This window comes from Maylandia zebra, linkage group LG23, assembly GCF_041146795.1.
Source record: "Maylandia zebra isolate NMK-2024a linkage group LG23, Mzebra_GT3a, whole genome shotgun sequence".
In the NCBI taxonomy this organism is placed as follows: domain Eukaryota; kingdom Metazoa; phylum Chordata; class Actinopteri; order Cichliformes; family Cichlidae; genus Maylandia; species Maylandia zebra.
Window position 1 is genome coordinate 488,356 of NC_135188.1, and position 15,335 is coordinate 503,690.

At 40.3% G+C, this 15,335-nt stretch overlaps 1 long non-coding RNA gene across 1 annotated transcript; it reads left to right on the forward strand.

Moving 5' to 3' along the window:
- Window positions 1-7,875: 7,875 nt before the first annotated feature.
- LOC143415067 (uncharacterized) lies at window positions 7,876-10,159 on the forward strand. Its single transcript, XR_013095679.1, has 3 exons — window positions 7,876-8,064; window positions 8,543-8,622; window positions 9,071-10,159. It is a non-coding gene; the product is annotated as an uncharacterized LOC143415067 (long non-coding RNA).
- Window positions 10,160-15,335: the final 5,176 nt, after the last annotated feature.

Below are 15,335 nucleotides of genomic sequence, written 5' to 3' on the forward strand. Positions count from 1 at the left end.
GTGTGTGTGTGTGTGTGTGTGACAGAGAGAGAGAGTGACACTTGCTGTGTATTTAAGAAACAAACGCTCAAAGAAACCAAACAGAATGACACAGGCAGAAAGACACTGTTTTATTTTGGTAACCAATGATGCATTTCTTCTTCCCTTGTACAGTGCACCCTGAAGCCGTGTGTGGACCAGGAGATCAGCAGAACAGGAACCACAGAGCGTCAGCGGCAGACATCCAAGCTGCACAGGGCACACGCAGCACCAGGCAGAATTAATGACGTCCCTGATCCACAGCTCAAGCCCAGCCACCCGCTGCCTCCTCGCCGCCTCCTCCCGGGACCTTCAAGGACCACCCACCAGCCACTGGTACACATTCCAATCTTACACAATGGCCCCAGCATCACAGGGCATCTCCTGACATTAAAATCTATCCTGATTTCTGTTGTTTTTCCCTCATCTCTGAGCCGCTGAGTGTGAGTGTGAGTGTGTGTGTGTGTGTCTCTCTCTCTTTTACACAAAAAACACATGTCAGTTGTTAAGGAAAATGTTATAAAACACTTCTTCAGTAAAGACTCAGAGAAGAGAAACACACAGAACTTCTTGCTACCAAGGGCAGCCTCCACTCTAAGAGACTCCAGTGAGAGAACTGCCCCGGTCTTTATTTTATACTCCATTGAGTGTGTGTGTGTGTGTGTGTGTGTGTGTGTGTGTGTGTGTGTGTGTGTGTGTGTTGACAGAGAGAGAGAGAGAGAGACAGAGAGAGAGAGAGAGAGAGAGGGAGAGATACAAAGGAATGTAATTCAAATTTTGCACTTCAGACCTTACAGTGTGTGTGTGTGTGTGTGTGTGTGTGTGTGTGTGTGTTGACAGAGAGAGAGAGAGAGAGAGAGAGAGACAGAGAGAGAGAGAGAGAGAGAGGGAGAGATACAAAGGAATGTAATTCAAATTTTGCAGTTCAGACCTTACAGTGTGTGTGTGTGTGTGTGTGTGTGTGTGTGTGTGTGTGTGTGTGTCTGTCTTTTACACAAAAAATGCACTTGCAACAACTTTAATATGGAATGTACTGGACTTCCCGGCTAGGCGCCCTCCTGTGGATGACAGGTGCAATTGATTGTCAAAAGCAGATATCTAACAGCTTCTGACACTTTGTACCGCATTGAGCCAGCAGAGGGAGCACCTCTTGTTCAATCCCAGCTGCACAGCAGTTGTGACCAGCTTCTGTCTGTGTGCTTTGGTGTGTGTGAGTGTGTGTGTGTGTGTGTGTTGACAGAGAGAGAGAGAGACAGAGAGAGAGAGAGAGAGAGAGGGAGAGATACAAAGGAATGTAATTCAAATTTTGCACTTCAGACCTTACTGTGTGTGTGTGTGTGTGTGTGTGTGTGTGTGTGTGTGTGTCTTTTACACAAAAAATGCACTTGCAACAACTTTAATATGGAATGTACTGGACTTCCCAGCTAGGCGCCCTCCTGTGGACGACAGGTGCAATCCCAGTTGCACAGCACTTGACCAGCTTCTGTGTGTGTGTGTGTGTGTGTGTGTGTGTGACAGACAGACAGACAGACAGAGAGGGAGATTCAAAGCATCAGGACCAGGAGATGACACAGTGCTCCAAAGGCCTGGTTCTGCTGCCTCCTCCTCCACCCACCTGCTGCAGACGCTTCTGTGAAGGGAAACTGCTACATGTTATGTCACCGATCCCTGCCATGCTGCGTGTCTAACGACCCGGCAGGGCCTGCTGAGTACAGTGGTGGTGGAATCGGCCCGATCGGACACTCCTATCTGCCACTTTGACCTTTTTATTCCGTCAAATTTGGACCCATTTACACCAAGTCCAGAACCGTTGGTGCTATCGACATGGGGTCTTCACCAGCGCGTGCGGAGCGGCAGAAACACCCCACGTAGACACCACTTTCATCCCTCTACGACACTTACTTTCCCAGTTATTCCATTTTATTCCGTCAAGCTCTGGCTAAATCCCCTTAACCTAACCCCTAACCCTAACCCCTAACCCCTAACCCTAACCCCCTAACCCCCCAAACCCCTAACCCCCTAACCCCTAACCCTAACCCCTAACCCCCTAACCCTAACCCCCTAACCCTAACCCCCTAACCCTAACCCTAACCCCTAACCCCCCTAACCCCCTAACCCTAACCCTAACCCTAGCCGGGCCTATTCTTTCCCCACACCCTAACCAGCCTGTGCCTCCTGGGATTGGTGGTGCCCCTGCCCATTGCCTCTCTCCCTCATTGTGGGGAGCCCCCCACCCACTACCCTGTCCTTACCCTAACCCCATTGCCCCCCTCCCCCCTCCCCTTCTAGCCCTAACCCTAAGGGACACTTAAAAGCCTAAATAAAGAGAACGAACGACAAGAAAGTCAGAAAAAACAGTACACAAGGAAAGGATTTACAGGAAGGGGGTGCCATAACAGAAAAATACAGAACACAGGACGGGATGTCTAAAAGGAAGGGGGTGCCATTTAAAGAAGTAAGAATAAAGAAAAGAACATCAGAAAAATAAAGAGAAAGAATAAAGAGCAAGAAAAAGAATAAAGAACAAGAGAAAAACTAAAGAACAACAGAAATACAAAGAGAAAGATAAAGAAAAACAGAAAGAATAAAGAACAAAAGACAGAATAAAGCTCAAACAGAAATACAAAGAGAAAGATAAAGAAAAACAGAAAGAATAAAGAACAAAAGAAAGAATAAAGCACAAACAGAAATACAAAGAGAAAGATAAAGAAAAACAGAAAGAACAAAGAACAGAAAAAGTTTGAAAAAGGGAGAGCTAAAGCAGAAAAAACTGAGAGTAAAGAAAAAACTAAGAAACAGAAAAAGTTAAGAAAAACAGAAAGGAAAACGAAAAGTATAAAAGGCCAAGAGTGGCGAAACAGAACACAAAAGCGGGTGGGCCAGCCTGAGGAAGGCTCAAGAGAAGCCGAAACGTCGCGAATGGCCCACCACAGTGCACTACACCCGCTTAGGGTAATTTTTTGATCAGGGGGCACCAATACCAGTCCCATGGATGGACCGTGCACCTAGGTTCCGGCATAGCCGGGCCTATTCTTTCCCCACACCCTAACCCTAACCTAAATTAAGAGAAAAAAGACAAGAAAGGTCAGAAAAAAGACAGAGTACAAAAGGAAAGGATTTACAGGAAGGGGGTGCCATAAAAGAAAAATACAGTACAAAGGACGGGATGTCTAATGAGAAGGGGGTGCCATTTAAAGAAATATAAGAAAGAATAAAGAAAAGAACACAAGAGGAATAAAGAGAAATAATAAAGAACAACAGAAAGGAAAAAAGAACAACAGAGATAAAAAGAGAAAGACAAAGAGAAATACAAAGAGAAAGGTAAAGAAAAACAAAGAATAAAGAACAAGTATAAGGAAAAACAGAAATACAAAGAGAAAGGTAAAGAAAAACAAAGAATAAAGAACAAGTATAAGGAAAAACAGAAATACAAAGAGAAAGGTAAAGAAAAACAGAAAGAACAAAGAACAACAGAAAAAGGGAGAGCTAAAGCAGAAAAAACTGAGAACAAGTAAAAACTAAGAAACAGAAAAAGTTAAGAAGAACAGAAATGAAAAACAGGAGTATAAAAGGCCCAGAGTGGCGAAATTGAACACAAGAGCGGGTGGGCCAGCCTGAAGAAGGCTAAATTAAGCCGAAACGTCGCGAATGGCCCAACCCCAGTGCACTACACCCGCTTAAGGGTAATTTTTTGAACAGGGGGCACCAACACCAGTCCCAATGATGGCCCGTGCACTCAGGTTCCGGCATAGCCGGGCCTGCTCATTTCCTAACACCTAACCCTTCTGCCTGAGACCCCTTTCTTTACCCAAACCCATATTTTGCCCTAACCCTAACCACTATGATTGTGACCCTAACCCAATTATTTACCCTAACCCTAACCCATGTTATTAGCCCTACCCCAAATATCTTCCCCTAACCCTAAACTTTTTTTGGGGGGGTTCATTAATCTAAATCCATAAATAAATAAATAAATAACCTCATAATGATAAATACCACGGTATTATTACATACTACAAATTGTGTACAATAAACAAACAATGGGGAAACGGGACATATTGGGCGTTAGAACTTTATTAAAACCGTTAACACAACAAATTTTTATTCATACCCCTTTTAATCACTTTACAATTCACACTAAAACAGTTGTCAAAATCAAAATTTATTAAAACCCCTAAAAATACATGTTGATTGAATACACAACTCCAAGAAGCATAAAAACACAATTTGGCTAAAAACACAAATGCAATTTTCAGATCATAAACTAATTTCTCTATAAACTCACAAAAATTCATAAAAACACGATTGGATTTAAAACATAAACATGCAAATTTGAAATCTCATATACATCACTTAAAAATACAGTTTTTTGAAAATTCACATAATATACAAAATATAAAATACATTTCATGCAATTTTATTACAAAGGTTAAAAAACACACATTCATTTTAGTCTAAAACCATCCCAGACATTTCAAAATACATTGCCTAACCTAAAATTCAAAAAAACTCACGTTGGAAACCAAGCCTATAAAAGGCTGCACAGTAGAGAGGAGCTCATTTGGGAGCTGACCGTTGAAGAGGCAACATCTCTCTCTCTCTGTGCATTCCCAGTTTATTCATTGTGCCCCAGCCTGAAGAAGACCTATCTTGGGTCGAAACGTCGCGGCAGTGGGCACATTAATTCATTGGTTTTCACTTATTAAAAATTAAACAATTTTATTAATTTCATCTATTTTGGTTTAAAAACAAATTTCATTTACTTTTTTTACTTTTTCTTTTTTTCTCGCCTTGTTTGTGATTGTAAATTCATATACACATAATTTACATATCTAACTGGAATAAATAGCACATTAAAACAATTATTAAATAAAGATAACAAAGGCGACATCAAGAGATACAAAAAAATCCATGGGGTCCCGGATGGACTCAGAAGGCTGGACGGTGGTGCGTCACGGGAGAGGGCGGCTGCCTTCCCGTAGACGTGTCCAGCAGGGGACAAGTGGCAGGGGTGGGGGGATGGACCGAGCACCGTCTGGACCCTTTAAGGACCGGACTCAATCCCACATCCCTAACCCTCATCTAATTATATTATATTACATTATTAATGTTAAGGTTCAGTTTGCATACAATTACAATAGGTTACAATTGTCCTACAATGAGCTGCTTTTACTTTCTTACTTTCAGTACATTTCAGAGCCTTTTCTTTATTTTACTCTGAAACTGGAAACTTTCCTGTTTTTAAACACACGTTTGAAATTTGATGGCAGTGAGACATTTGAATAACGTTGTTCAACATTCCCAGTCACAGAGGAAGTCTCCTGGAGGTGGTCCTGCTGTAGAAGAGCCTGTTATCAAACCAGTGCTCCCAGCAGTCCTCGAACTGGGGACTCTCTTAGAGGAGCGCCAGGTGAGCGTGAACCTCGGCCTTCCTCAGCTACTACACTGCTGCCAGAAAGGAAACCCGATGTTGCTGATGTCTGACGGCGGCGTGAGTCGTATACAGGAGCCGGCTTGTTTCCAGGAAGCTGCTCGCCACCTCGAGCCTCCATTTAAATGGAAAAACATGCGTCATGGAAGAAAATCATCCTCCATGTTTGGATATTTACATCATTTCATTCACACAAAAACATCTTCAATAACAGTCTGAATGAAGCTCAGGTGTTGATGCTGCTCACTGATTGGACGGTTGGTTTCAGCTCTGCTCTCAGTCTTTACTGCACAGGTAAAAGGTAGAAAGTAGGGATGGGTACCGGTATCCGGTGCCATGATGGCACCGGTTCTGACATAAACGGTAGTAACCAGACCGAAAAGCAGCGCACATTTCGGTGCTTTATTTCGGTGCTTTTTTTTTCCTGAGCTGTGATACACTTTAGATTCTAGCCGATCATTTTAGGTTTCCGAAGATAGAAGGCGGGGCCAGGTACGTACGTTCTTTTAGAGCAGAGCTACAGATTAAGAATGCCCAAGGCAAAGCGGTCAAAAGTCTGGCTGTACTTCACAGCAAAATATGCAAACTCAGCAGCCTGCAACAAGCGCTTTGAGCTGATACTGTGATACTGTCAAAGGAGGTAACACCTCAAATCCGATGAAACACCTGGCGACGCATAGCGTTTTTTTTAAAAGCCGAGAAATGCGCCGTATTTGATAGCTTGCTGCGAGACCTCACACCGAGCACATCTACTGCGGGTGGGTTGCCTGTTATTGGACCTGGAGTTAGCAACATTCCCCCAAAAACACGAAGAGGAGAGTCCTGGCCCCTAGCCCTGCCAGTGTAGCAGAAATGATGACGGATGATGATGGCAGCAGCAGCCGTTCTTCTCTGCGTGAGTAGCTTAATGTTGTTCGTGTGTAATTTATATTGAGTAGACTAACCACGTTATTAAATTAATGCATGTAAGGTGAACTAGCAAACATCATCATAGCTACATGTTGCTGTCTTCTTGTTTGATGGCAGATACTCCCTTCACCCTGGCCAAAAAGGCTAAAATGACCAAAGAAAAAGTGGAAAACAGCTGAACATGAGAGGTTTTTGGACAAAGTTTGTGTTTTTTCATTGTTTAAGCACTGCTTCCAGCCAAGAGTGATACCATATATGCCCCATAGCTGCAGAAAAGGCTAACATTGTTATCTTTTGACAAAAAAACAGCTGAACATGAGAGGTTTTTGGACCAATTTTGTGTTCTCCATTCTTTAAGCGCCGGTTTGAGCACCGTTTAAGCACCGGCACCATTTCAAAAGTACCGGTTTGGCACCGGTATCGATAAAACCTAAACGATACCCATCCCTAGTAGAAAGTGTGACTGGATCTATAGACTGGAAACGGAGAAACTCACTGTGACGACAAACAGTTTTGTTCCAAAAACAGTCAACAGTCTGGGTGTGTCAGTATTAGATGTATTAGATGTCTGTTGACACTGGCAGATAAAACAAGGTTTCATGTTAACAACGGAACTTTAGTCTGAACCAGCCTGAAGTTAAACACACTGATACAGGACCAGAAGCTGCAGTCAGACTAACATTAAATTATAAAACCAAGGCTCTGTCAGTAAAGTCTTTACAATGGTCAGGATTCATTAAAAATGTCAGATTTTTCTTATTTCCAGAAATCTTGTGATATCTTGTGTGAATTGTTTCTTCTCCATTTACTATGTGTTTATGCCTTTTGTCCTGTGTTCATATCGTTATTTCTTCACCCCCAAATCATCATGGCAGATGGCCGCCCCTCCCTGGTTCAGATCAAGATTTCTTCCTCTTAAATGGGAGTTTGTCCTTCCCACTGTCGTGAGATCACTTGCTCATAAGAGCAGAGATCCTTTTCAAGTAACGACTGATGTAATAGGTTTACTTTATTGGTGAGGTAATCAGTAATTAGTAACTAATTACTTTTTCATATAACTTGACTACCACTGCATAAGAGGCTGTATGATTGCTGGGTTTTTCTCTGTATGTATTACTGTAGGATCTACCTTATAAGATAAAGTGTCTTGAGGCAACTGTTGTAGTTGTTCGGCGCTGTATAAATAAAACTGAATAAAACTGAAACACCAGATAAACCAAAGAATTGATTGTTGCATGGTATCTGGAGCAGGTGGCACTACTCCAGATTATTTATGAAACACTTCTTTCATGTGGACACGCAGGTGAAACCCTGGATTAACTTAATGGGTTGAAAGCTACCTTCGGTGACAGTTTATTGTCATCACTGGTGTTTTGGTAAGCAAATACAGTTACTGGAAAAATACCCCGGATATATAGCTGACTGGCTGTGCTGAATGTAGGAAGTTTAACAGGATCTAGATGGCAAACAGGGAAACTCCCTGGCGTTGAATGTTTGCATTGTTCATATTCCAAAGAAAACAAACAATGTCAGAGCTGAGCTCCGATCAGTGTGTTCTGATCTCATCAAATATCCTTGAGTTCATGAACAAACATTCTGTTTTCACTTTTAGGGTATACACAGAGGATTATTTGGTGTCAGTCAGACTTTAAGGACTGCTCACAAAAACACTGCTGATTGCTTTCACCTGAATTCATCTCATCACTGTGAGTATGACTTTGTTTATTTGACAGAAAATGAGAGAAGTTAATGTTTATTAGTTAACCTTACATGTAAATGTTTCTCTAACCCCCTACTTTTTTAGAATCTTTTTTTCATTGTTTCTCTGCTCTGTGTGTTTGGAGCACTCACTGTGGAAATATGAGTAATGTCACAGATGCTCAAACGCACTGAGCATCCATTTTGAAAATGTGTTTTTAAAAGATTAAAGGAATGAAATTAGAAAGGGAAGTTTAAGGGGCGGAAAAAGCAGTAGAGCCCTTTGAAGGAAAATTTTTAAATAAGGTCTGTCTTCCTGGAAGTGTCTGACAGGATGGAGCACGGGGACTGTAACATGATCAGTGGACACTATGATGGCATTTGTATCATGTCTACTGGAGACTTCAGCTATGTGTTCACTGATGTACAAACAGAAATGCTTCCACAGACAGATGACATGTTCTTCACTCTCGTTTTGTTCTTCAGTTTACAGACACCATGGGTGCTCGGCAGTCCACCATTCATATTACAAACAAGACCCACGGCTACACCCTTCGTAACCCCAGGTGACTACACCTTTGTTCTTCTGTGTTTGCTGTGGTGATTTCTAAAGTGGGCGGGATTTATATGTAACCCTACAGTAAGTTTCCACACATTAAAGATCTATACTGTATGAATCTCAAAGCATATTCTTTTGGTTTTATTTTACAAACTCATCCATATTGACCTTTCATACTGGTGAGTGCTGCTGAACTGAAAAGCTGATGAATTAAAAACAAAAGAAATGTACATAAAATGAAACAGAATTGGCTTAGCAGCATCACACCTGTGTTTGTGTGCAGTGACCACACGGGAAGCTGTAACAAAGACACATATTTAACACATATGCATGTTACAGTAATACCCCTGTCCATGTTTCTTACTCTAAAGACATTGACCCACCTGACTCATGATGAGGAGTATGGATCCTCTTTGAATAAAAATATTAATTCATGTTTTCTTTTTTCTGACTAGTCTGCATCTTGTTAGCGGACTTTGCCAGATTCCTTTGCCAACAAAACTCAAGCCTTCTGAATCTGGCAATGCTCTGTTCTCTAAGATTGGTGGCACAGCGTGTGGATCTGTTGGAGTCTTCACCTACGATCTCTACAATCCAACTACAGACAGAGCTGATAAGAAAATAGCTGTCATGTTCTCTGTTCCTTTTGACTATGGCCGGTACTCTAACTGGTTTGCAGTCGGAGCCTTTGACAGGGAAACAAACTGTGATAATGATCTTTATCACAAGATGTATTACAGTGATGAGAGAGGGTTTGTCAGAGGAAAAGCTGATGGTCATGATCTGAAACACAGAGATGATGATGTTGTCGTTACATTGGGCATGACAAACTCCAGTGTTGCAACACTGAAAGTTGATGTACACAACAGGGAACAAATCTAATTATTTAAATGAGAGGTCTTATTGTTTTTAGGGCAGATCTAGCGAAATGGCATGATCACCCTTCATTAATATTATCTGGATTTACTCACCCTAAGGCTGATGATCCGGATATCAGATGGTTAAGGGCCCCAGGGCTTCCCTTTCTTTTACAGAAAATGATCCTTATAAAATCTAGAGCAAAGATATGCCAGTAAAACACAACACTGTTGTAAAAAGGACATCGGATTAAGGCTGCAGCTGTTTGAGATTGTGAACCAGCTTCACATTACAGAAAACTCAGGTTAACCCTGAAGTTACCTGAATAAGCTAAAATCCTCTGGAGTTAAAACCTTTAGTACTTTAAAAATTAGCTTTGACATTGAATCATTAAAGATCAGCTAAAGCAGGCACAACATGGTCACATAGACGGGATATATGAGTTGGATAACTGGTCAAATCAGACTGAACCTCACCACCAAATATTTTTAAAATCCTTACTAAACTGTAAGGGTGTAGTGCAAGATTTTAGGCATTTAATAATCTGTTATTGTTTCTGCTGGAAATACTTTCTGAGAAATACTGATGTTATGTTTCCTGTGCATAACTTTAAACAAACAATTGCTTTGTTTGTTTGTTATTTTACCCTGAACATCAATAAAGACATAAACCGGACTTTAATGAAACCCGTCTCTTTGCTTTATTCACTGACATTTCTTCCACTTTATTGATATGGTTTCATTTTGTGAAAAATGTGTAATTCCTTTAATGATACAAATCTAATTTTGACACACATGTTCACAGTATTGCTATATAGAAAGAGCAGTCTTGGTCTTCCTTGGTCTCTTGTGTTCTGAGGGCCTCTGGATGTCTGGATCTCCTCCATACCTGCTTAATGCCCTGGGGGACGGGGCTGTGGCCCCCCCACACCCTCTAGCAGATCGTTACCTGAAGGAACCTTTTAAAAACAAGCGCGCTCATGCTCACAGGTGTACACACGGTGCTCACACACACAAACTACACCCTTTTTGGCTCCTACCTCAAAGCACACTGTGTGCTGTCGATCCTACGTGCTGCACAATAAGGTTTAATATTTAGTATTAACCGTTATACACAGATTATCATGATGATGTTTTTTATTATATTGCTCTCTTTTTTGCTTGTTTTCTCTTTTTTGTTTTCTCAACAGCTGATCCAGGTGATTGATATATATCTGTAACAACTTTTTTTACACTAGGATTGTGAATCTTCATCAACAGTTTCCCACTTCTTGTGATATGATCAATTGTTCTACCTGCACTATTTTGTCCTACTCAGTTGTCATCCTCTCAATCCAAATTTGAACTTCCTACAATAATTCAGGTATGTTCCATGATCACTAAATTAAGATCATCATCATGTATACTTGATCCACTGCCCACTAATCTTGTTAAACTTTTACTCCCCTCTCTTGGCTCATTGATCACTAATATTGTCATCAGACATCAGATTTCAAAGAGGAATAAATTTGGATACCACCGGCATAAAAGTAGAATGGGAGGGAGAGCCTTCAGTTTTCAGGTCCCTCTTCTGTGGAACCAGCTTCCAGTTTGGATTTAGGAGACAGACACTATCTCTACTTTTAAGATTAGACTTCAAACTTTCCTTTTTGCTAAAGCATATAGTTAGGGCTGGACCAGGTGACCCTGAATCCTCCCTTAGTTATGCTGCAATACGTGTAGACCAGAGGCAGAGCCAGACATTTGAAACACCCGGGGCTTAGCCCTAAAGGGTAGTATGCATGTGGGATTTTTTTTTTTTTTTTTGGGGGGGGGGGTTTAGAAATGACTGAAAGATTAATAGGCTCTGTTTTGAGTTTTGTTCAAAAAAGAATGACTTCATATAGGGAAAAATATATATCACATATACAGGACACCTTAAACTAGTTTTTTAATTAAGCAGCAAGGCAGAACAAAGTCAGGGCTGTATCAAGACACGAGGACTAAACCCCGATTCAACCAGACCCAGAACTGATCCGGAATTAAAACAGGACTGCAACAGTTCAAAATTAGGACTACTTAGGATTTAACCAAGATAGAACCAGAATCAGAACTAGATGATAGTAGCACTAAAAATCATCATAGACCTGCACTACACTTATTTTTTAATTCTACCAAAGTACACTATTTAGATTGAGAAAAGTTTATATAATTATTTAGCCTTGTTGTGCAAACAAGCCTGCATAACTTAATAAATATAGAATTTGAAAAATAGCAAACCTAAAAAGAAACACTAGGTACGAGATACATGAGTACCTATGATACGGTGATACTTTTGGTAAACAACCATTTGACTAACATGTGTGTCTCACCTGCTCTTGTTCCACCTCTGTTCTGTCCTCATTCTCCATCTCCCTCTCTGTTCCTCTCTCTCCCTCTTTGTGCTGACAATCATCAAATATACAGTTGAAACCAGATATTTACAAACTCTTCAGATCAAAACACTTTTATAATTGTAACATCAAATCAGACTAAACGTTTATTTTTTTAGATTGATAAATATAAAAAACATAGTTTCTCTCTTTACTCTTAAAGTTAACAAATATCTGTATTTCTTAATTGCAAATGGCACCAAATTGTATTCAAACTTGAGCCACACTTATGGAGCTCCATAGTTCTTTTCCTGGTGTTTTGGTTGACATCTCTTGATTTTCCCATGTTAAAGAAACAGGCTCTGTGTTTTGCCTTATATGCATCCACAGCTGTGCCACCAGTTTACTCACATGGACTCTACTAACCTATCAGAAACTTCTTCAGCTCAGAATGGAATCGTCTGGAGTTTTCTTATTAATTAACAAACTTAGTGTATATGTACTCCTAAATTTGATCAAAGTGATAAAAAAAAATAGACAGCTCTGTCTCTCTTTATTCTAACATTTAACTAATTCAAAAGATATTTCAATATTTATCTAAAACAAAAGTTTACTCTAAATTGATGTTTTACAGTAAAAATGTTTTATGTTTTCTCCCTAAAGTGTATGTAAATATCTGGTTACAAATGTGAATATCCTGCTGTGTACTGAAATCCCTCTTGGGCTACGTCCACACGTACACGGGTATTTTTGAAAACGGAGATTTTCCGTTTTCGTTTTAAAAAATAATCCCGTCCACACGTAAAGGCAGAAATGAAGGAAAACGCTGCTAGGAACATGCCAAAGCAGCAGGTGGCGCTATATTCCTAACCGTGTAGAAATGTTGGCCAATCAGAAGTCTAGAAGCCTCGGCGGGAAAAAGTAAACAAAGCTGGGGCATAGAAGCAGAACCGAGTCGTATGTGTGGGGGGACAGTAACTGTGTGTGTATATGTAAGCATGTAAACACTGCAGAGAGTACAATTAACAGTAACAGTATTGTAGAAATTCATTTCACCGAAACAATAACGTGGTGCACACTGTGACGTCAAAAAAGGCGCACATCTTTGACCTGCATTTTCTGCGTTTTTCTCGTCCGCACGTAAATGCAAAAACGGAGTTTTAGAAAATATCCACCCTGCCCGGAGTTTTTAAAAATCTCCGTTTTCAGTGACCAAAAACGCCGTTTACGTGTGGATGAAAGGTGCAAACGCATAGGTTTTCAAAAATACCCGGGTACGTGTGGACATAGCCTTGTTTTGCATAGAAATATACTGAACAACATACAAAGCATAATATATAAAATAACATTTACCTGAGTTTTTTCTTTGAAAGAACCCTCTAATGTCCATTCTTATATTTCAGTGCATAACTGAAACCGATTTAGTCGGGGAGGGTAAGAACTGAAAATATGAAATAAACACACGTAAGCTAAGACTAAAAAAAATGGCATTTGTTCGGCTTTTCATTTCGCCATTTGTTGATTCACTTGAAGAGCAAGTAACGTAATATGGGTCAAGTGATCAGTTTGATATCAATCTTTCGTGATACACAGTCATATTTACATTATTTGTACAGTACGAATGATTTGCTTTGATACCTGGTCAAACTTAAGCTCTCCTTAGTATGGCTGGCTCCGTTTCTCCAACAGTGCACTCACAGGCAGCAGCTGCCCCGCCCCCTCGCTCAGTCGCTTAGTGCCTGAGCTCGGATCATACCAATATCAGGGGGGATTCACGCACAGTCGTAAATTCCCACAGTGTGCACTATGTGCTTCGAATATTGTGTGTGCTTTTTGTTTTATACAGTTATCAGCCAGGCATCTAACTATGAAAAAATTACACTCCAAAAGACCCCGGGCTTCTGACAAAACAACCCGGGCTTAAGCCCAGTAAGCCACCCCCACGCTCCGCCCCTGAATACAGAGGAGGGAACTAATGCTGACTTTAGTGACCAGCTCAGGATTCACTTCTACTCTTCTCTTCTATTGTATATTATAGAGATCTCTATATTGCTTTATACCTCAAAGGTTTTTGAAACATTTCATCATGTGTCCATCAATTCATTTGATTCAGTAACGTAAATAACTGATGTCTGCACATGAATTATGTTTCTATCAGTAAAGTCTAGACTATTAATTCTGATGGTATTATAGGTGCTCTTAGTCTATCTGTCTGCTTTATACTTAGCTTCCTCTCCTCACCCACAACCGGTTAATGTTGCTAAAGGCTGTATTTTAATCCAAACCATGATGATGAAATAGAAATCAAAACTTAAACTCTGTCTCCTCCTTTCTGGTGTGTTCAAGGATGCTGGTTGATTAGAGATGGTCTATCTCTAATCTTCTGTGCCATTTAAAAACAAAAACAACAACTGTTAAGGGTTCAACTATTGAGGAGGGATACAGGAGGTAATCCAAATAACAACACTGATCCGGCCGGGTGGAGTCAAACGATGATTTTAATGAACACACGTGTGGGAGATGAACACTGTACGCAGACAGCATTGATCTCTCTCTAACAATACACAAGCAGTTGTTTTATATAATCAGGGAAATTTATGACGCCCCCTCATGAGTCATCACATGCATAAGTTTCAAAACCACAATGACTTTTAACACAGTTTGAAAAAACAACATCACCTCGTCTCCATCCCAGGTGTCTTCCTGTCGCTCGTCCTGCCCGCGCTTATCGTCTGAAACATCAGACCCACATTCTGCAACAAACTGTTCTTTTGCAGGCACAATTTTGCAGTCACAAGCAAAATATAATTAAACTTTCACCTATAAATGAGTCCATCTACTGTGTGTGTGTGGCTGTGTGTGTGTCGACCTGAAATGCACTCAGTTTCACCTCTCACCTCACCAGCTAGACCTTGTAACCTTTCCACCAGACAGAAGGCCAGCACGTACACAACTGAAACTATATGTGTAATATGTTGAATAAATGTTTTAATCAAGAACCTCTACTAAAAGCTTAATCAAAAGATATAAACGAATAAAAGACAATAATGAATAACCTGGTTATTCAAATAGCATCCACCCAACAGCTCCTCAAAATAACTTACACTTAGACTCTGCTTTAGTTTCACTTTCACAAGCACGCTCTGCAAAAGCCTGCGCTTCCTGTCTACTTTGGCACAGAGTGTACTCAGAGTTAGGCCTTTCTTTTATAATGCAATATAATCTGCATATAAACATTTAAGATTATGAAAAGCATTCAAAAGCATTTAAGACTATGAATTCAACTCAGCAGTTTAAAGTGGTTATAACTGCACCTGTAATAAAAGTTAATTGGGTGCCAATATGTTTAAACATCTGAATACAATATCAATGCTGTAGATTATGTTATTAATGTTATTAATGCAATAGTAATGATGATGACCATGAACAATAGCAGTAAAATATTTCTCTGATCTCCACACAACAAAAAAAACCCTCAAAAAACAAACAAACAAAAACAACTGGATTTAACA